Source organism: Crocodylus siamensis, chromosome 1 (genome assembly GCF_052110815.1).
Source record: "Crocodylus siamensis isolate JL-2025a chromosome 1, ASM5211081v1, whole genome shotgun sequence".
Classification (NCBI taxonomy): Eukaryota; Metazoa; Chordata; order Crocodylia; family Crocodylidae; genus Crocodylus; species Crocodylus siamensis.
Genome location: NC_143395.1, coordinates 208,045,685 through 208,067,228, shown reverse-complemented (window position 1 = coordinate 208,067,228; position 21,544 = coordinate 208,045,685). Strand labels below are relative to the sequence as shown.

General features: G+C 49.1%; 1 protein-coding gene across 5 annotated transcripts in view; it reads right to left on the bottom strand.

Moving 5' to 3' along the window:
- Positions 1-21,544, bottom strand: part of USF3 (upstream transcription factor family member 3) — a 137,058-nt gene that overhangs the window by 100,594 nt on the left and 14,920 nt on the right. Inside the window, exon 2 of one of the 5 annotated variants that reach the window (XM_090053915.1) lies at positions 4,140-4,477. The exons of the other annotated variants lie outside the window; for them this stretch is intronic. The gene's annotated coding sequence lies outside the window, so the exon portion shown is untranslated. The remainder of the gene's footprint in view (positions 1-4,139; positions 4,478-21,544) is intronic. 5 annotated transcript variants of the gene reach the window in all.

Here is a 21,544-nt window from a genome sequence, read left to right as displayed (position 1 = left end):
CCACCACACACACACACACTGTCCCTCCTTCCACACACACACACACACTGTCCCTCCTTCCCACCACACACACACACACACACACACACACTGTCCCACACACACACACACTGTCCCTCCTCCCCACCACACACACACACACTGTCCCTCCTCCCACCACACACACACTGTCCCTCCTCCCCCACACACACACACTGTCCCACCACACACACACACACACTGTCCCTCCTTCCCACCCACCACACACACACACACTGTCCCGCCTTCCCACCACACACACACACACACACACACACCCACCTTCCCACCACACACACACACACTGTCCCCACCACACACACACACACACACTGTCCCTCCTCCCACCACACACCCACCTTCCCACCCACACACACACAGTCCCTCCTTCCCCACCACACACACACAGTCCCTCCTTCCCACACACACACACACACACACACACACTGTCCCTCCTTCCACCACACACACCACACACACACACACTGTCCCTCCTTCCCACAACACACACACACACTGTCCCTCCTTCCCACCACACACACACACACTGTCCCTCCTTCCCACCACACACACACACTGTCCCTCCCTTCCCACACACACACACTGTCCCTCCTTCCCACCACACACACACACACACACACACACTGTCCCTCCTTCCCGCCACACACACACACTGTCCCTCCTCCCACCCACACACACACACACGCCACACACACACACACACACACTGTCCCTCCTTCCCGCCACACACACACACACTGTCCCTCCTTCCCGCCACACACACACACACACACTGTTCCCACCACAAACACACACACTGTCCCTCCTTCCCACCACACACACTTCCCTCCTTCCCACCACACACACACACCACACTGTCCCTCCTTCCCACCACACACACACACTGTCCCTCCTTCCTCCCACACACACACAGTCCCTCCTTCCCCCACACACACACACACTGTCCCCCACACACACACACACTTCCCCCACCACACACACACAGCCCCTCCTTCCCACCACACACACACTCCTCCCACCTTCCCACCACACACACACACACACTGTCCCTCCTTCCCACCACACACACACACACAGTCCCTCCTTCCCACCGCACACACACACACACAGTCCCTCCTTCCCACCACACACACACACACACACACAGTCCCTCCTTCCCACCACACACACACGCTCACTGTCCCTCCTTCCCACCACACACACACGCTCACTGTCCCTCCTTCCCACCACACACACACAGTTCCTCCTTCCCACCACACACCACACTGTCCCTCCTTCCCACCACACACACCACACTGTCCCGACTTCCCACCACACGCACACACACACACTGTCCCTCCTTCCCACCACACACACACACACTGTCCCTCCTTCACCACCACACACACACACTGTCCCTCCTTCACCACACACTGTCCCCCTCCCACCACACACACCCACCACACACACAGTCCCTCCTTCCGACCACACACACACACACTGTCCCTCCTTCCCACCACACACACACACTGTCCCTGCTTCACACACACACACTGTCCCTCCTCCACACCACACACACACACTGTCCCTTCTTCCCCTGCCACACACACTCACAACTGTCCCTCCTTGCCACCACACACACACAGTCCCTCCTTCCCACACACACACACACACACTGTCCCTCCTTCCCACCATACACACACACACTTTCCCTCCTTCCCACCACACACGCACACTGTCCCTCCTTCCCACCACACACGCACACACACACACAGACACACTGTCCCTCCTTCCCACCACACCCACACACACACACTGTCCCTCCTTCCCACCACACACACACTGTCCCTCCTTCCCACCACACACACACACACACTGTCCCTCCTTCCCACCACACACACCACACACACACTGTCCCTCCCCCCCACACACACACGGTCCCTCCCATTCGGCGCAGACACATGCACAGTCTGCCTCCTCCCCCCTCCACACCTGCACACACACAGTCCCTCCTCTCCCACACACACACACACTACTGTCCCTCCTCCCTGCACACACACACCCCCTCCTGCTTGCACACACACACACGTCCTCCTCCCTCCACACACACACACAGACACGAGTCCCTCCCTCCCTGCACATACACACACACTCTCTCGCCCTTCCACCACACACACACCTCCATTCAGCTCCTCCCCGCATGCACACACATGCACTGTCCCACCCTCTCTGCACACACAAGCATAAACACACACGCTGTCCCTTCCTCCCACCAACAAACATACTCTCCTCCTCCCTGCACACACGCGCGCACACACACACACTCTCTCTCTCTCTCTCTCTCTGTCCCTCATTCCCTGGACACACACACATTCAGTCCCTCCCTCCCTGCAAACACACATGCAAACACTCTCTCCCTCCCTAAACACACACACACTGTCCTTCCCTCCCTGGACACACACACCCACTGCCTCCTATGCCGCTTTACACACACAAACAGACACTATGTCCCTCATCTTCCTGTATGCACATGCACACACACACTGTTCCTCCTTCCCACACACACACACTATGTCCCTCCCTCCCTGTGCACGTGCGCACACACACACACACTGTTCCTCTCTCCCTGCACAGTCTGTCCCTTCATCCCTGCACACACAGTCCCTCCCTCCTTGCACACAGATGCACACACACTATCCACCCCTCCCTCCAAACACACACTCACAAACACACACATTGTCCCTCCCTACCTACATACACATGCGCACACACACTGTCCCTCTCTTCCAGAACACGAATACCATCTTCATCTCTCCCCAAACTCTGCTGTGGGACAATTTGGTTACCATGGTCACTGCAAAGGGAAGACACCTCTGACCCCAGCAGTTTCAGGTAACCCTGAGTTGTAAGTTCAGCTGGATACATTCCTGAGGGAGGAGGTAACCTGCTCCCTCTGCCTATTTGACTGGCCTCACAAACCTGGGTGCGGGGCTCAAACTCCCTATTGTTCTATTCAATGTCAAGTTGACTAAGACTCGGCTGGAGACCCTGCCAGTCTACCTTGCAAACAGTGATGTAGTTTAAATTGGTTGGCTGGCAGCCAACTGTTGCTGGCCTTCATTGGATCAGGTAAATGAGGTCATAAGTTCTATTTAAGTTAAGGACTGCCCAGAAAGAGGAGTAGCAGCCATGATAAAACCTCACAAGAGAAGCTGAACCATCTGAAACTCACTCTCCCTCTCTTGAAACTCATGGTTAATGAACTGCTTGCCTCCAGAGTAAATCTCTACCTGCCTCTGGATACTTGTGACTAAGCTACCTGAGACCTAACTAAATATATAGCTTGCAATAACTCACATGCATAAGCAAAAGCTATCATGCCACTGTTTGCTCTAAGGTATTTCTCTGATACTGCTCTACCCTATACCTTATTTCAAACCTACTCCTTGTAACCAATAAAGTTCGCCTTTGTACCTAGTGTGGGAGACTTATTGGGAAAGGGTCTAAATTATGCCTTTGGGGCTCTTTGGTTCAGCTGACTAAGGGAGACCACTATGTGTGCTTCAGACTGAGGGAAGCACCCCAAATTCTTGCAGTGGGTCAAGTACCCTCAAGGACTACTAGGCCTGTGTTTCCCAGAGGGCGCAGGTCCCAAATCAGACCAGACTCTGGGTGGTAGCAGAGGTACCTACCCCCAGGCTCACAGATGTCCTCCAGGCAAGGGGTTGGCTGGACATGAGGCATACCCAGGGAGGCACTCAGAGTCTGGAAGGTGGTTGGGCACCGTGATGTGAGTGGTTCAGTGCAGGAGTACCCACTACTGGCATCAGGTCAGCTGGACAGTATAGATAGCTCAGATGGTTGACAAGCAGGACCACCTAACCATGGACCAATTGGTGGAAAAGCTGAAGAAAATAGGCATCCAAAGAAAAAGAGGGCAAAAGAGACAGGACCTGACTGAAGTCTTGCTGGACTATGAACAAACCAGGGAAGTGCCCACCCCGGTTCTGAGTGGGAGTGGAGATGATGGAACCACTATTTCTGACGAGCCATCAGGAGTGAACCCCTCTGAGCTAGAGAGGCCCAAGGAATGACCCCCTTCTCCAACCCATGAGTCATACCTTCAGACATACAAGCTGGAGCTCAGGAGGCCCAGAGCAGACACAAGGCACACAAGCTTGAGCTAAAGTTGTGTAGGATGGAGCTGGCAGAGAAGGCACAACGTGAGCATGAAGCTAGAAAGGCCCAGTGCCAGTGTGAAGAGAGGGAGGTCCAGTGCAAGGCGGAGGCTGAAGAGGTCAGGCTCAAGCGCAAACATGATCCTGCAGTACTCCAGATGCAGTCAAATGCTGGAGCCACGGGTGATCAGCTGCATCCCCCAGACTGAACACCCCAGTCTTCTCTCGCTACAATGACAGGAATGATCCATAGTGTTCCTAAGCAACTTCGAAAACCATGCCTGCCAACAGAAGTTGGAAGAATTTATGAAACATATGGCTGCTCTGGTGGAGGGCGACATATCCACTGTCCTGAACAGCCTGCCCCCAGAATCGGTAGATAACTTTAGAGAAGCAGTGAATGTAAAGTTTAAGCTAGGTCCAGATTATTTCCAAGAAAAATTCCATAGTGCTAACCCCCAGCCAGGAAAGACCATGCAAGCCTTTGGGACTCATACCAGAAATGGAAGAAGGGAGCCAAAGCTTCCACCGTGGAGGAGATGGACATGCTTATGGTGCTGGACCAATTCTATTGCAAATGCCTGAGGGAAATTAAAACCCTTGTCAAGCATAGGAGCCCTAAATCAATCTTGGAAGCTACAAAAATTGTGGACCTGCTGTTGCTGAATAGACAGGGGCTGAACCAAAAGCCTCCTTAATTTGGCAAGGAACAGAAAGGGTTCCAGAAAGTGGGGAAGGGAGGGCCAGGCCCAAAATGGGAAAGGAGGGCACTTCCTGCAGAGCGCAAGGTGGCCCCAGATTCAGACAAACCACCCGATTCAGAAAAGAAGAGTTACTATAACTGTGGGGATCTGAGCCACATCAGGCCCAACTGCCCAAAGCTAAGCAACAAACCCAAGCCAATCAGCTGTGCAACAACTGTAAGCAGTGAGGAGGGAGACTTGAGCCACTCTGAGGGGCGTAACTTTTGCTACAGGATTACAAACCCAGAGGAGGTGATGGCCAACCACTGGACTGAGATAATGGTAAAAGGGAGAACCCTTGTTGGGGAACTGGACACAGAGGCCAGTGTGTCATTAATTAATGTCAACCTCGTTTCACCCACAGACATAGTCCCTGGGAAGACCCTTACCATATAAGGGGTAGGGCCCCAGTCATTCGAGGTACCGGTAAACCCGTCTCCCTACTGAATAGAGAGACTGTGGGATATGCATAGACTAGGAGTGCTATAAGAGGCTCCTGTCCCCATATTGGTGGGGCAGGATATTATGGAGCTTGAATATCTGGAAAGGGTGGGGAGCTGCTTCATAGAGCCCTACCGGGTTAATGTGGTGGCTCGTCAACCACATTAAAGCTAAGGCGGGAGGAGTGGAAACCTCCCAGGGCCCAGTCACTCAATTGGCTGCAGAGGCAGAGTAGGAGAAGGGAGAGACTCCCCAGTTGGGTTAAGTGACAGCCCCAGAGAGGAGTCTGATTAGAGAGTGGCAGAGGAAACAGACTCTCGGGGAGAAGTTAGAGGATATCCCCGGGGGTGAAGGTGCATTCCTTACAGGAATACCAGAACTCCCTGCTGACTGCTAAGCTGGGCAAGAGGAGTTCAAGCAGGAGGTTCTAGAGGACTCCAGCTTGGAAGAACTTTGGTAGATGAGGCTCAGGAGCCAGAGACAGAGTTCACCCCAGATAAGAGGGAACAAATGGTCTGGGATAAGGGACCCCTCTATTGGCTGTGGCTACTGGAGAACCATACCAAAACCGAGGAGCCCCAGTGCCAGCTTGTAATACCTCTTAAGTTCAGACAACAATTGCTTTCCATGGCTCATGATTTACCTTGTGTTGGTCACACGGGCAGGGAACGGACACACCAGCAGCTGCAAGCGAACTTTTATTGGTTTGGAATTGCCCAGAATGTGACAGACTACTCCAGATCGTATAAGATGTGCCAGCAGATGGGTAAAAGAGGGGACAAGAGAAAGGCTCCCCTACAGCCCCTCCCTATCACTGATAAACCCTTCCAAAGAGTGGGTATAGACACTGAGGCATAAGACTCATAGAGGGAAGAAATACATCCTGACTCTAGTGGAATTCACACCTCAGTACCCAGAGGCAATTGCCTTAACTTCCACCAAGGCACCCGTAGTTGCTGAAGCCCTGACCAACATCTTTCAGCTGACAGGGGTGGGAACTTCCTGGCTGAGGTAATGAAGTGCCTGTGGGAGTACTGTGGGGTGAAACACCTCAAGACCACAGCCTACTAACCTTAGACAAATGGTCTTGTAGAAAGGTTCAATGGGACCTTGAAAGGTATACTAAAGGCCTATGTGGACTCTAACCCCAATGACTGGGATGAGAAACTTCCACTTTTTCTCTTTGCCAACCAGGAGGTACCCCAGGAGTCCACTGGGTTCTTGCCATTCGACTTGATGTTTGGAAGGCAAATTAGGGGTCCTCTTGATTTGATGTGAGGAGAGTGGGAAGACAACACCACTTCCACTGAGATCTCTATGGTAAAGTATATGCTCAGCTTTTGTCAGAAGCTAACTGACATGATATGGGTGGCACGAGACTCCCTGGCCCAGGCCCAGGAGAAGCAAAGTGTCTGGCATGATGAAAAGGCTCACTTACATACCTTTAAATGAGGTGATAAGATCATGGTTTTCTTGCCACTAAAAACAGACAAGCTGCAAGCAGCTTGGGAGGGTCCCCATGTCATCCTGGACAGGCTGGACAATGTGGCTTCTGTAATGACCAGGAACGGGTCAGACAAAAAGCCTACACATGATCATGCTTAAACTATACATAGAAGTGATGTGGTACTTTGGATTTCCTCAGCTGAAGGATCACCCAAGGATCCAGAGGAGCTGATCATGTATGGCAACTGTGGTGGAGAGGCAGGAATAGAGAAGCTCTGCCTGTCAGATCTTCTGCCCTCCCAGGACAAGAACAAGCTACTCACAGCACTCAAGGACTTTGAGATGGTGTTCTCCAACAAGCCAGGTAAAATGAACCTAGCAGTACACTCTATAGACACAGGCAGCCATCGCCCTATCCAATCCAGACCATACGCAGTTAATGTGAAGGTGATGCAAGCAATAAAGCGGAAGCTTACAGAGATGAGAGAGTTAGGGGTAATCCAGCCTTCAATGAGTCCCTGGGCAAGCCTCGTGGTATTCATCCAGAAACAGGATGGGACTATCCAGTTCTGTGTGGACTACAGGAAGCTGAATGCTAGTACCACTCCTGATGCTTACCCTATGCCCAGAATGGACTCTTTCCCTTGATTGCCTGGGCCCAGCCAAGGCCATCTCTACTCTCGAACTGTTGAAACGATTCTGGCAAATGGCACTAGATCTGGACGCCACAGCCATGTCTGCCTTTACCACACCCATGGGAATATATGCATTTAGTTTTACCCTTCAGTATGTGCAACTCTCCCACATCTTTTTAAAGACTGATTAATAACCTGTTACAAGGGTGTGAGCAGTTTGCCATGGTTTACATAGATAATATTGCCATCTTGAGTCAGGACTTTGAATCACACATGATTCATCTGACCTCCGTGTTAGGTAAAAATCAAGCAAGCTGGTCTTACCGTGAAAGCCAAAAAGTGCCAGTTGGCACTATCCGAAGTGATATATTTGGGACACTGTGTGGGTGGAGGTCAGATTGTTCCCTAGTGGGACAAGATTGAGGCCATTAGACACTGCCTGCCCCCACAAACCAAGAAGCAAGTCAGAGCCTTCCTTGGTCTGGCTGGATACTACAGAAGGTTTGTCCCTGGATTTGGAGCGATGGTTTCTCCCTGTCATATTGAATGTAATAGTTTGAATTTTTGTAATAAATACCCATTAGCCAGTTTAAACAAAATGCAAGATTCATCTTATCTAGGCCATTGCTTGTTTTTGCCTACGTGCTGAATGTCTTGGTTCTGAATTTTATCTTTAGAGGCCTTGCAGCGAATGTGCTGAATGTCTTGGTTTTTTAATTTTATCTCTAGAGGCCTTTAACAAAGTTAACCTTAAAGCGATCCTTAGGTAAACATTCCGAGAGATCGAAACCTAGGGGCTTTTGGAAGGGGGTTGGCAAGAGAGGTCATAGCAGTGGTGTGGAAAATTTCCCAAAGACGACCCTGGAAAGGAATCTTCTGGGTAAAAGATCCGATCCCAAATTTAGGAGTAGTGACAGGTTTGGGTAGGAGGGGCCCAAGACGGCAACTCACCCAATAAATACTGTAACCTACAGTCCCAATTTGGAGGTAACCTCACTTGCAGAACACCGAAGGAAGAATCGCAAGTGTAGGCTGGATCAGACTGATCACCTGAACCATCCTCTCCGTGAACAAGACCTCCCATTCACGCTGAAGCCGCGGAGCGCCCGAGTGGGACTTGTTCCTATCACTGCTGAGACCAGCCCTAAAACCGTAACTAAAGAATGAAAGTATCCTTGGGGATCTGGTTTCTTGGAATTCTAGGATTTTAAGTATACCATGAGAAATAACCTTTACTTGTAATTGTAGTTGTTTTTGTAATACTAATTCTTATAGCATTGTTTGGGAAGGAAATGTGTTTGGAGCATTGTTTCTAATATATGTAGTTATTGTGTTTTTAATGTTTGTGGCTTTTCTTAAAGCTAAGCAGTGTTTTATGCATAGCAAGGAATTTTAAAATAAAATTGTGTTGTATGAATTAAGTGTGCAATCATTGTGAAATTGTGCAATCAACCAAATACTCCCCCAGCCAGGCACATCAAACAAATCAGTAAGTTGTGTGGGATCTTTCTCTATTCCACAACCCACTAAAGACACTCCCCTACATGAAATGACCAAGAAAAGCAGACCTGATCCAGTGGTCTAAGCAGGGGTATCAGGAAGTGTTTGACACCCTAAAGGCTGCCCTGATCAAACAAACGGTTCTGAAGGCACCGGTCCATGATAACCCTTCTACATAGCCACCGATGCCTTCAACACAGACCTAGAAGTTGCACTCTTACAAGAGCACAAAGAAGCACAACACCCTTGGTTTACTTAAGATGAAAGTTAATCCCTCAGGAGAGGAACCTGTCATCTATTAAGAAAGAGTGTTTGGCGCTGAAGAAGCTGAGGCCCTATCTGCAGGGAAACAGTTCACCATCCTATCGGACCATGCCCCGCTTCAATGGTTGCAAACCATGTACAATACCAATGCCAAGCTTCAACGATGGGCCTGGAAGCTTCAAGAGTTCAATTTTTACCATCAAACAAATCAATGGAAGCCAGAATGTGATAGCAGATGCTCTGTCGCGAAAGGACTCCAGGTAGTGGGTCAGGTGAACTCAGGCCCACCTGATAGAGCTCTGGCGTGGGAGCACCCCAATGTGCTTCGATGTTCTATGTGTAGTATCGTTATAACCAGTCTTATGTGCCGTTTAATCTCTCTTTAGTTGCAAAAGGTGACTCCCTTCCAAACAAAGCATGCTTGTACACACGGCTCTGTGAAGCCATGTGCCCAAGTTTTTAAAGGAGGAGGGGGAAAATGTGGCAGAATACCATCTCTGTCTCTCGGCAAACTCTGCTATGGGACAATTTGGTTACCATGGTCACTGCAGATGGCAGACACCTTTGACCCCAGAGGCTGCAGGTAACCCTGAGAAGCTGAACCATCTGAAACTCACTCTTCCTCTCTTGAAACTCATGCCTGCCTCCAGAGGAAATCTCTGCCTGATGATACTTGTAAGCTACTTGAGATCTAACTGCCATAACTCAGATGCATGATCATCCACTTTTTGCTCTAAAATACTTATCTGATATTGCTCTATCCTGCATACTTTCTCAATCTGTGATATGAGTACCCCTGGGGGTACACGAAACACAGGCAGGGGGTACACAGGTACCAAAAACCCCCGCAGCAAGGGGGTACCACTTCTCCCCCATGGGTTCTCATCCGGCTGCTTGCCTCCTGCCCCTCAGGCTGGCCACAGGCTGCTGCAGGAGAGGAAGGGTGGGCACACAAATATCAGCACACTCCCTTCCGACCCAGTCACAGGAAGGTACGTTTTTTTTTCCTTTTTCCTACCTGGGCTTGGGGTAGGGATGCAGACTGAGACCCCACAGTACAGGAAGAAATAGGGGAGGGGCAGGGCAGGGCACCACCCCACTCCCTCCTGCACTGTGGGGATTGCCCCATGACCTGGCCTGCCTGGGGCCCAGTTCACTGCATGCAGGAGGGCTGGTGGTGGCACTGGACTCTTCCCAGTGCTTGGGGTGGGCTGCGCTGATAGAAGGGGGCTGCTGCCTGCCCCCCCCCCACCCTTAGCACTACCATTTATCCCCGCTCTTTGCTTTGAGGTGCGCACGCAGCCGCTGCCAGCATGGAACTGATGCTGGGGCTGCAGAGCCCAGTGCAACTGTTTGTAGTCTGCCCACTGCCTGCTGCAGCTGCCCAGAACCCAGACTGGCTACAGGCAGGGCTGGCAGTGGCACTGGGCTTTTCTGGGCTGCGCTGCCTCAGGGCCTCCCCAACCATCCAATCTAAGGTGCATGATGCTGGAGCCCAGAGGAGCTTTCCAACCTCTTGGTAGCTGCCGCCAGCCACAGAGCCCAGGCTGCTTGCAGCCTCCCAGCCACCTGCTGGGAACAGTCCAGGCTCCATGCCTGGGAGCAGCTGCCTAGAGCCTGGGCTGGCAGTAGCATGCTAAGTGAAGTGGCCTCATGTGCCAAGCAAAATGGCCTCAGGTGCCATGCTCAGCATGCATGCCCCAGGGGTTGCTGACCCCTGCCCTACAGACTTACCTCACAGTGCCATGGGCCTCTACTTCTCACCATCACTCCAATCCCTGCTACAGCGGCCCTGGAAGCAGCCAACACCACCTGCCTGCACCACAGCATGGTGCGGTCCAGGGGCTGGGGTGAGTGGGGACAAGAAGAGCCCCAGAGCCGACCGCATAACAGTGAATTTACCTCACATATAATGAATTTGGGGTGTAAAAACTGTCATTGCATAAGAGTGAATTCGCATATACCAAACTTGTATAAATCAAGTGAGGGAAACCTGTATATTTTCCAAAATAAGATACTTTCATCATTCATCAACCCTGCACTTGCTTGCCAGCTTTTCTGTATCAGAACTCTCCTGCTTTATGAGAAATAGTCATACATCAGTAAAGGGGAGGAAGATTATATTTCTCAGAGTTTAAGCACATGCCTTAAACTACATGCAGTTGTAGTTTTCAATTTAAGTGTTTAAATTTAAGTGGGCTTGTGTCACTGTTTTAATTTTACTGTTTAGGAGAGTGTTAAAATGGATTGTTTTCTTGTAAAGACTTCAGGTTTAGCAGAAGGTAGTTCTCAGACAAATGTGCAACAAGTGCTGGAGCCAGAGGAATATGTTTCGAAAAAAAAACAAGCCTCAGTAGTGAAAGTACAAAAGTACAAAATCTTCACAGGTTCATAAAGCACATAGCTACAATCCCAGTTATCTGGCTTTCAGGTTTACAACAGAGGTATACTTTCATTATTACTTCATGTGACTTGCAGTGAGACATTGTGCGAAGCCTTTCCTTCTGAAAAGGCACCTTCATACTAAACATCCTGATCTGAAGAACAAATTTAGACTTTTTTCACAAGAAAATGTGAAAGTTTGAAAAAATCAAGTGCTGCTATTAAATCATAATCTGCACTCCCTAAACAAGCTCTACAAGCTTCATTTGAAATTGCACATGTGGTGGCAAAAATGAAGAAACCACATACCATTGTTTAGAACCTTGTCATTCCTGCTGCTATCAGAATCACTGAAATCATGTTTGGCAAAACAAAAGTACATAAAATTAAAGTCATCCCACATTCAAATGACACCATGACAAGAAAAACTGATGACATGGCAGAAGACATAAACAAATTTCAGAAAAAAATCATACAGAAAAAAGTCTGCTTTACAGATTGCATAGTTGGACACCTCTAGATTTGTTTGTCAAATACATTGATGATGAAAACAAGCAAGGAATACAGAAACAAATATATGGCTGCAAAGAATTGGACACAAAAACAACAGGAGAGGACATTTTTAAGATCTTAAATGATCACATTGTAAAAAAATGGATTGTCATGGGACTGGCGTGTGTCTGTGTGCACAGACAGAGCAGCAGCAATGGTAGGTCAATAAAGTGGTTGTGTTTCTTGCTTAAAAACTAGAAATCCTTCAGTCAAGTGGAACCATTGTATTCTTTCGTGCATGCGCACTTCTTTTGTGCACGTGCGTGCACTCCCTTCTTTTCTACACACACTTTCCTGCACACACACACACACACACACACACACTCCCTTCTTTCCTGCACACGCACACACAGTCCAGTTTCCCACACATGCATGATCCCTTCGTGCCCACACGCTCGCACACTCCCTTTCCTGAATACACACACTCCCTTCTTTCCTACACACGCACACACTCCTTTCTTTTCTGCACACGGACACACACTTCCCCTTCTTTCCTGCGCATGTGCATACACACTTTCCCTTTCCTCCGGCACACACATGCACACACACATTCCCTTCTTCCTGCAAACACACACGCAGACTCCCTTCTTTCCTGCGCGCACGTGCACCCGTACTCTTTCCTGTGCACATGCATGCACACACTCCCTTCTATCCTGCACACACACTCCCTTCTTTCCTGCAGATGCACACACAAAATCCCCTTCCTGCGCATGTGCACACACACACACACACACACACACACTCCCCTTCCTCCTGCACATGCATGCACACACACACTCCCTTTCCTCCTGCACACGCATGCATGCACTCCCTTCTTTCCTGCACATACACATACAATCGTTTCAGCACAGACTCCCTCCTTTCGTGCACGCATACGCGCACTCACTCCCTTTCATGCATGCATGCATGCACGCACTCCCTATTCTGCACACGCACTCCCTTTTGTGCACATGCACGCGCACACTCCCTTCTTTCATGCATACACACACTCCCTTCTTTCCTGCAGATGCACACACATGCTCCCTTTCCTCCTGCACACGCAGGCACGCACACGCTCCCTTCCTTGCACACACACATGCAGACTCTCTTTTTCCTGCACACGCACTCCCTTCTTTCCTGAACATGCACATAAATCCAGTTTCCTGCAAACGCACAATCCCCTCGTGCCCACACGCTCGCACACTCCCTTCTTCCTTGCATACACACACTCCCATTTTTTTCTGCACACACACACACACTCCCTTCTTTCCTGAAGATGCACATACACACCTTTCCTCCTGCACACACACGCACACACACACTACCTTCTTTCCTGCACACGAGCACAGACTCCCTTTTTCCTGCACATATATACATTCCCTCCTTTCCTGCACGCATGAGCGCATGCACTCCCTCCTTTCCTGCACATGCATGCGCACAAAATCCCTTTCCTGCATATGTGCACACACACTCCCTTTCCTTCTGCACACTCAGGCATACACACACTCCCTTCCCTGCACACATACATGCAGACTCCCTTTTTCCTGCACACGCACTCCCTTCTTTCCTGCACATACAATCCAGTTTCCTGCACACGCACAATCCCCTTTTGTGCCCACATGCTCACATACTCCCTTCTTTCCTGCATACACATACTCCCTTCATTTCTGCACATGCACACATACACTCCCTTCTTTCCTGCAGATACACACACACAAAATCTCTTTTCTGCGCATGCGCACACACTCCCTTTCCTCCTGCACACGCACGCACACAACCTTTCCTGCACATGAGCACAGACTCCCTTTTTCCTGCACATACACACACTCCCTTTTCCTGCACGCATGCACTCCCTTCTTTCCTGCACGCATGCACATGTGCACTCCCTTCCTTCCTGCGCGCATGTGCGCGCACTACCTTTTCCTACATACACATACTCCCTTCTTTTCTACACACACACACACACTTTCTTTCCTGCAGATGCACATAGACAAAATCCCTTTCCTGCGCATGTGCGCACACACACACACACACACACACACACACACACACACACACACTCCCTTCTTTCCTGCACATGCACACACAATCCTGTTTCCTTCACATGCTCACACAATCCCTTCTTTCCAGCACACATGCGCGCATAATCTTCTTTCCTGCACACATGCACACACACTTCCATCTTTCCTGCACATGTGCACACACAGACTCCCTTTCCTGCACACGCGTGCATACACTCCCTTCTCTCCTGCACATGTGCGCACACTTTTCCTGAACACACGCACACACACACTCCCTTCTTCCCTGCATACGCACACATTCACTTTCTTCTTCCCTGCACACACACACACTCACTTTCTTCTTCCCTGCACACACACACACACTCCCTTTACTGCAAATGCACACACACACAATCCTTTCTTCCCTGCACACGCACACACCCTTCTTCCCTGCACACGCACACACCCTTCTTCCCTGCACACGCACACACCCTTTCATGTGCGTGCACACACACCTTCCCTTTCATAAACACACACCTTTCATGCACATGCACACACAATCCCGTTTCCTGCACGTGTGCACTCTCCCTTCTTTCCTGCACACACATTCCCTTTCCTGCACATGCACATACAATCCAGTTTCCTGCACACCCACAATCCCCTTTCATGCCCACGCGCTCACACACTCCCTTCTTTCCTACACACGCACACACACCCTTTCCTGCAGATGCACATACACAAAATTCCTTTCCTGAGCATGTGCACACACACCCCCTTTCCTCCTGCACACGCACGCACACACACACTCCCTCTCCTGCACACACACATTCCCTCTCCTGCACACACACACAACCTTCTTTCCTGCACATGTGCACACAGACTGCCTTATTCCTGCAAATGAGCATGCAGACTCCCTTCTTTCGTGCAAACACACACACACACACTCCCTTCTTTCATGCGCATGTGCCCGTGCACACACTCCCGTCTTTCCTGCACACACACACACAATCCTGTTTCCTGCACATGCACACACGCAATGCTTTTTCCTGCGTGTGTGCAAACTCAATACCCAGTTTCCTGCACACGCATGCACACATACCCCTCCTGATCCTGGCTCCATGGTACTGGCATCAGCCCTGTGCTCCCGCTGTCTCGTGATGCAGCTGGGAACCATGTGGTGCATAAGTAGCTGGCAGTGGGTAGAAAGACAAGGAAATTGCAGCTACAGGCATTGGGGAGGGGCAGCAAGCAGCTGCATGGAAGCATAGCAATAGATGGTTAGGAGCACAGGGTTCAGGCTGGTGTCCTGGGGCCAGCGCTAGCAGAGCAGCAGGGGTGTGGGGTCTAGCATTAACTGTGCTGGAGAAGAGGCAGGGGTCCCACGCTCCTGCCACCTCACTCTGGGCCCCACTGGTGCTGGCCCCAGCACATCAGCCTGGGACCTGGGCTCCTGCCCAGCTGTTGCTGCGCTCTCATGTGCCCACTTGCTGCCACTCCTCCTCCCCTGTCTGTAGCTGCCATTTCCCCATTTTGCTGCCTGCTGCTCCAGCACTTCGTGGCTCCCGGTTGCAAGGCCACAACTGAAGGACTCGGCAGGAGCCAGCCTGGTCCGGCCCTGAGGACTGGGGTGATCATCCACAGTCCTCCCCTGTGCCCCTTCATTCCCCTCTGCATTCCTATCTGAGTTTCCTTCTCCAGCAGATGAAGACAGAAACAGCCCCAGGCAGGGCTGGCCTTGCTGCTGGGTCCTGCTACCAGCTTCCTTTGGGTCCTACTGCCCCCGTCTCCCATCATCTTTGACAAGCAGCCAATAACAGAAAAATATTAGTTCTCTAAATTTTTCAGAAGCCCCATGGGCCAGATAGAATGGCCTGGTGGGCCAGATCTGGCCTGCAGGCCATATTTTGCACACCCCCCTCCAATATACCATGCACAGCATAAAATGGTTATGAAAGAGATAACAGGAAACTCAGTGTCTGATTGAAGAGTGGTACAGGTAGCTCCTATTCAATAAAGCTCAAACACAAACTTTCTTTAACAATGAGAAGCCATTAGGTTCTGTCCTATACTGCTAATGGATATTTGTGCATGTGCTCCGGAAGTGGCAGGGAGGTGCTTTAATCAGAGCAGCTTTTCTAAACTGTCCCTAACCTGAGCAGCCAGCTGTGGCAAAAGAACACCTCCTCCCCAGATTTTTTTGTCAGGTGCAGTAGTCTGAGAGGTGACCTTGGCAGTGAAAACAAAGGTGAAAAAGGCATTGAATACTTCAGCTTTTTCTGCATCTCTGTCACTATATTGCTTCCCCCATTCAGTAAGAAACCCATACCCTCTCTGATCCTCTTGTTACTGACACATTTATAGAAAACCTTCTTGTTACCCTTCATGTCCCTTGCTAACTGCAATTACAATTGTGCTTTGGCCCTCTTGACTTGATCCCTTCATGCCCAAGCAATACTCTTATACTGCTCCCTAGTTTTTTGTCCAAGTTTCCATTTCTTATAAGGTTCCTTTTTGTGATTTAGTTTACTGAAAAGTTCTCTGCTAAGCCAAGACATACTTGCTTGTCTTCCTGCATATTGGGACAATTGTTCCTGCACTCTCAGTAAGGTTTCTTTAAAGTACAGCCTGAACTTTAAAAGTACAGTACTCTCTTGGATTCCTCTCCCCTTCAGGCTAGCTTCCAAGGGGATCCTGACAATCAGTTCCCCAAGTCTGCTTTTCTGAAGTTCAGGATCCTTACTCTGCTGCCCTCCTTTCCTCAAGATCCTGAACTCAAATCATCTCATGGTCACTGCTGCCCAAGTTGTTATCTGCTAGTACATTTCCCACCAATTCCTTTTTTATAAGCAGCAGGTCAAGAAGAGGATGGCCCCTAGCTGGCTGCTCCAGCACTTGCACCAGGAAATTGTCCCCAACACTCTCCAAAAGCTTCCTGGATTATCTGCACACTGCTGTATTGCCCTCCCAGCAGATGTCAGGGTGACTGAAGTCCCCCATGAGAACCAGGGCCTGCAATTAGGAAACTTCTACTAACTGTTTAAAGAAAACCTCATCTGCCATTTCCTCCTGGTCTGGTGATCTACAGCAGACCCCCACCATGACATCAACCCTTGTTGCTCTCCCCTCTTACCCTAACAAAAAGGCTTTCAACTGGCCTATCTCCAGTATCATACTGGAGCTCTGAACATGCAGACAGCTCTGGGTCAGATCCTGGCATGCAGACAGACCTCACAACATTCATTTGGTCCACATAGTTGAAGCTCACTGCCCTAGTATGTTTTTTCTGTCTGGAAAAATAAACTTTTGAATTCATTTTACTTTGAGCTATTTCCAAAACTCTCTCTCAAAGGAAGAACTGAATATTTTAGGGGTGCATCAATGAAGATTTTTTGGGCTGATATCGATGGCCAATTATTAATAAGCCATATAGGCCAATACCAATTTGATTGCCAATAGGCAGCCTGACAGCTTGTAGAGCTGTCAGGCTGTTGCGGGGGGTAAGTCTGTTGGGGGGGAGAGGTGGGAAGAGCAATGTGGGGTGCAGATGGAGGCCCCTGTGGTGAGGGAGGGAGTGAGGCTGGGGCAGATGCTGCCCAGCCAGGGCAAGACAGAGCACGGGATGGAGCCACAAGTGGCTCATTGGGTGGGGTGGAAGGGGTGGCTCCTGCTGCTGCGCACACTTCTGGGAGAGGCAACGGGAGCATGTACCACCAGATCTGTGCACAGGGTGAGGGTGGGCTGGAGCCAGAGGCAGTACCAGGTTCTTCCCAGTGGGAGGGTTGGACTGGAGCTATGCTTGGGGTGGGCAGTGGCAGTGCTGGGAGGGGGCGCTACAAGCCCCGTAGACCCCTTCTCGGTGCCACCACCACCCAAGCCAAGCATTGCCCCAGCCCCTCACACTGAGAACCTAGGGCTGACCCCAGCCCGTCCTTGCCCTGCACACAAGCCTGGGGGGGCACAAGCCCCCATGCCTCCCCTGCGGGTGTGTGAAGCAGTGGGGGTTGTCTCCCTGGACAAGCTGCTTGCCACTGCCCCAGTCCCACTCCCTCCCTCACCACAGGGGCCTTGATCTGCCACCTCCATCTCCTGCCCAAGCCTCTTCCTTCCCCCTAGACTTACCAGCCAGACACTGATCACCAAGCACACAGCATTTATCAGTGATATCAGCCACATAAGCCAAAAAAAAAAAAAAGGCTGATTGCCAATAATGTCAATTTTCCTTTCATCAGTGCTTATACGATATGGACTGATGGACTGGTGCACCTCTAGAATACTTCATAGTACAATTACATTTTGAAAATACCTAGAAGCTTTTTATGAACGTTTCTGTTTAGGGTAATAACCTATGCAGGGCACACAGCATTACCATATGAAGTTTGCCTAACACTTCTGATTATAAAAGAACCTATTTTCAGATGTTTCTAAAAACTTTACCAAGTTTTAACTGCATGACTGCAATTTTCTATGCTGCATGTTTACCTCAGAGAAGATCAAAGTTCCTTATGCTTGATTACAAACCAGGGTCAAAAGCCTCAGGTTGACTATACTTTTTTGTTTGTTCCATTTGAAAATGTCAGTCAAAACAGTTCAGCCATTTATGAAGGTGTCAAAAAATTCTGGGTATGGGAACAAGCTCTCTCATCTGTACTCTTACCCACTACACAAACATCAAGATTGGTTTAATGAATATGATACTAGGAGACTACTGAACAAAAAACACTAGGGCCAAAAGGCCTGCTTAGAAGACAGCATTTCATCCAAGAAGGCAGCCTTCAATAACATCAAGAAGACTGTCCAATACAAACTCAGATCAATGAAACACTCATGACTGAGCAACAAGGAAGATGAAATTCAGTCCTACACAACCAGGAACAAAATGAAGAACTTCTATGATGCTCTGAGGACAATCTACAGGCCATGGTCATCAGGATCATCTCCAGTATTGAGTTCTGATGGCACCACACTGCTTATCAATAAAGGAAAGATACTGCAGAGATGGGCAGAACACTTCAGCAACATCCTCAATCAACAATCATCTATTAGTAAGGAGGCAATTGATCAACTGCCCTAAGCAGCGATGACTATGAAACTCAAGCTGAGCTGGGCATACTCACAAAAGTTAAAATACAAAATATGGATGACAATTCTGTGTGAAATGTTCATCCTTGATTAACTAGTACACTAAGTATTTCTTTGAAATTACTTCATGTTTATGCATTCTCCATGTGTGCTTTGATAGGCATCTCCTGATTTACTCTTATTTTGCCTCAGTGGTTCCCCTGAACTTCCAAGGACAACTCCTCAAAAACTGTTTTTTTCCTGGTTGTTAAAACAATTTCTTGATGTTACAACCTAGTAGAAATAGATTACCTCTTTTTACTGAAGAAGGTAATCGAATCAAAATCATGACTTTTTGATAACCAATAACAAAGAGTTTTGATTTGTTAATTACTGCTTGAAATTCTTGATCTACACAACTACAAAAGTGCTTTGAAGATGCTGAGCTAAAGGGTATATATCAAACAGGTATGAAACAGTTAACAGGGTGCACATCAATAATGAGAAATCATTCCGACAAGAACTGCTGCTGCACCCAGCTGGCCTTCTAGTGAAAGGATCCACACCTTAAGAAGCTGACAAGACCGAGACCGCCTCTTTGCCTGTATTGGTGAAATACTATCACTTTTACCAATATATGGACTTTGCTTTGCTTTAGGCTCAATTAACAGTGAATATTTGTAGTAAATAAAGCCTTTCTGTCATTCATCAAATGAGTTGTCATGTCAATCCGTTATGCACTAGTCCAAAACCCATTCATGACTTAACAGGTAGACATTAACATATCCCTTGCTGATCCTCCAACAGTAAATGAGACTGTGAAAGCAATTAAACCTGCTGTCAATGGTAAAGCACCTGGAGCAGATGCTATATCAGGCACAGGTCTACAAGGCTGGAGGCTTGCACATGGCTTTGAAACTGACTGAACTCTTCCAGTCAATGTAAACTCTAGGTACTATACCCCAGGAGTAAAAGGATGCATCCATTATCCACTTCTACAAGCAGAAAGGCAACAGACAATCCTGTAACAACCATGTGGGCATCTCCTTGCTGTCAACAGCTGATAAAATCTTCACTAGAATTCTGTCGAATCGCCTTGTGCAACACAGTGAGCAAATGCTCTTGCTTGAGAGTCAGTGTGGTTTCAAGCAAGGACATGAGACCATAGACATGGTGTTTGCAGCTTATCTACTTCAGGAGAAATGCCAGAACAGAAGTCTATCATTTTCATTGACCTGACAAACACATTTGAAACAGTCAATCAGAAGAGCCTTTGGAAGATAATGGCAAAAATTCTATTGCCCAGAAAAATTAATCACAATGGTTCAGCAATTTTATGATGGCATGCTTGCTCATGTTGTGGATAACAGCGAGTCATCTGAACCATTCCCAGTCACCACTGGAGTCACAGATTCACAGAAGTTTAGGACTGGAAGGGACTTTGTAAGATCATCAGGTCCAGCCCCCCCCCCTGCCCTGGGCAAGAAAAACTGCTGGGGTCAAATAACCCCAGGAAGGTGTGCGCCCAGTCTCCTTCTGAAGATCTCCAGGGTAGGTGTCTGCACCACCCCTGCTGGGAGTCTATTCCAGAGTCTGGTCATACATGAAGAAGTTTTTTTTCTTGTATCCAGTCTGAAATCTTCTCCTAGGAGTTTATGACTCTTGTTCCTGGTTTTCCCCTAGGGAGCTTTGGTATGCCCATGCCTGCTACAGGACAGGGAGGTCCAGGTGAGGGAGATCCCCTGCCCTCCATTAATGCTGACCTCATGAAGGAACATCTTGAGAAGCTGGATAATTTCAAGTCAGCCGGCCCTGACAATCTACACACCAGGGTACTCAAGGAGATGGCAAACATCATAGCCCAGCCCCAGCACGGATCTTTGAAAACCTGGCACTCTGGTGTAGTGCCTGAAGACTGGAAGAAGGCCAATGTGGTGCCTATCTTCAAGGAAGGGAGGAAAGTGGATCCGGCTAACTATAGGCCCATCAGCCTGACTTCATCCCGGGGAAGATCTTAGAAAAGTTTATTAAAGAGGCCATCCTTAATGGACTGGCCAACGCCAACATCCTAAGGGATAACCAGCTCAGGTTTATTGTGGGTAGGTCTTGCTTGACCAATCTCATTTCCTTCTACGACCAGGTGACCTATCACCTGGACAAGGGAGAAGACATTGATGTCATATATCTTGACTTAAAAAAAAGCCTTCGATCTGGTATCCCATGAACACCTCTTGGCAAAACTGGCCAATTGTGGTCTTGGGTCCACCATGATCCGCTGGCTGGGAAATTGGCTCCATGGTCAGACCCAGAGGGTAATAATTGATGGAAGTCACTCATCATGGTGTCCT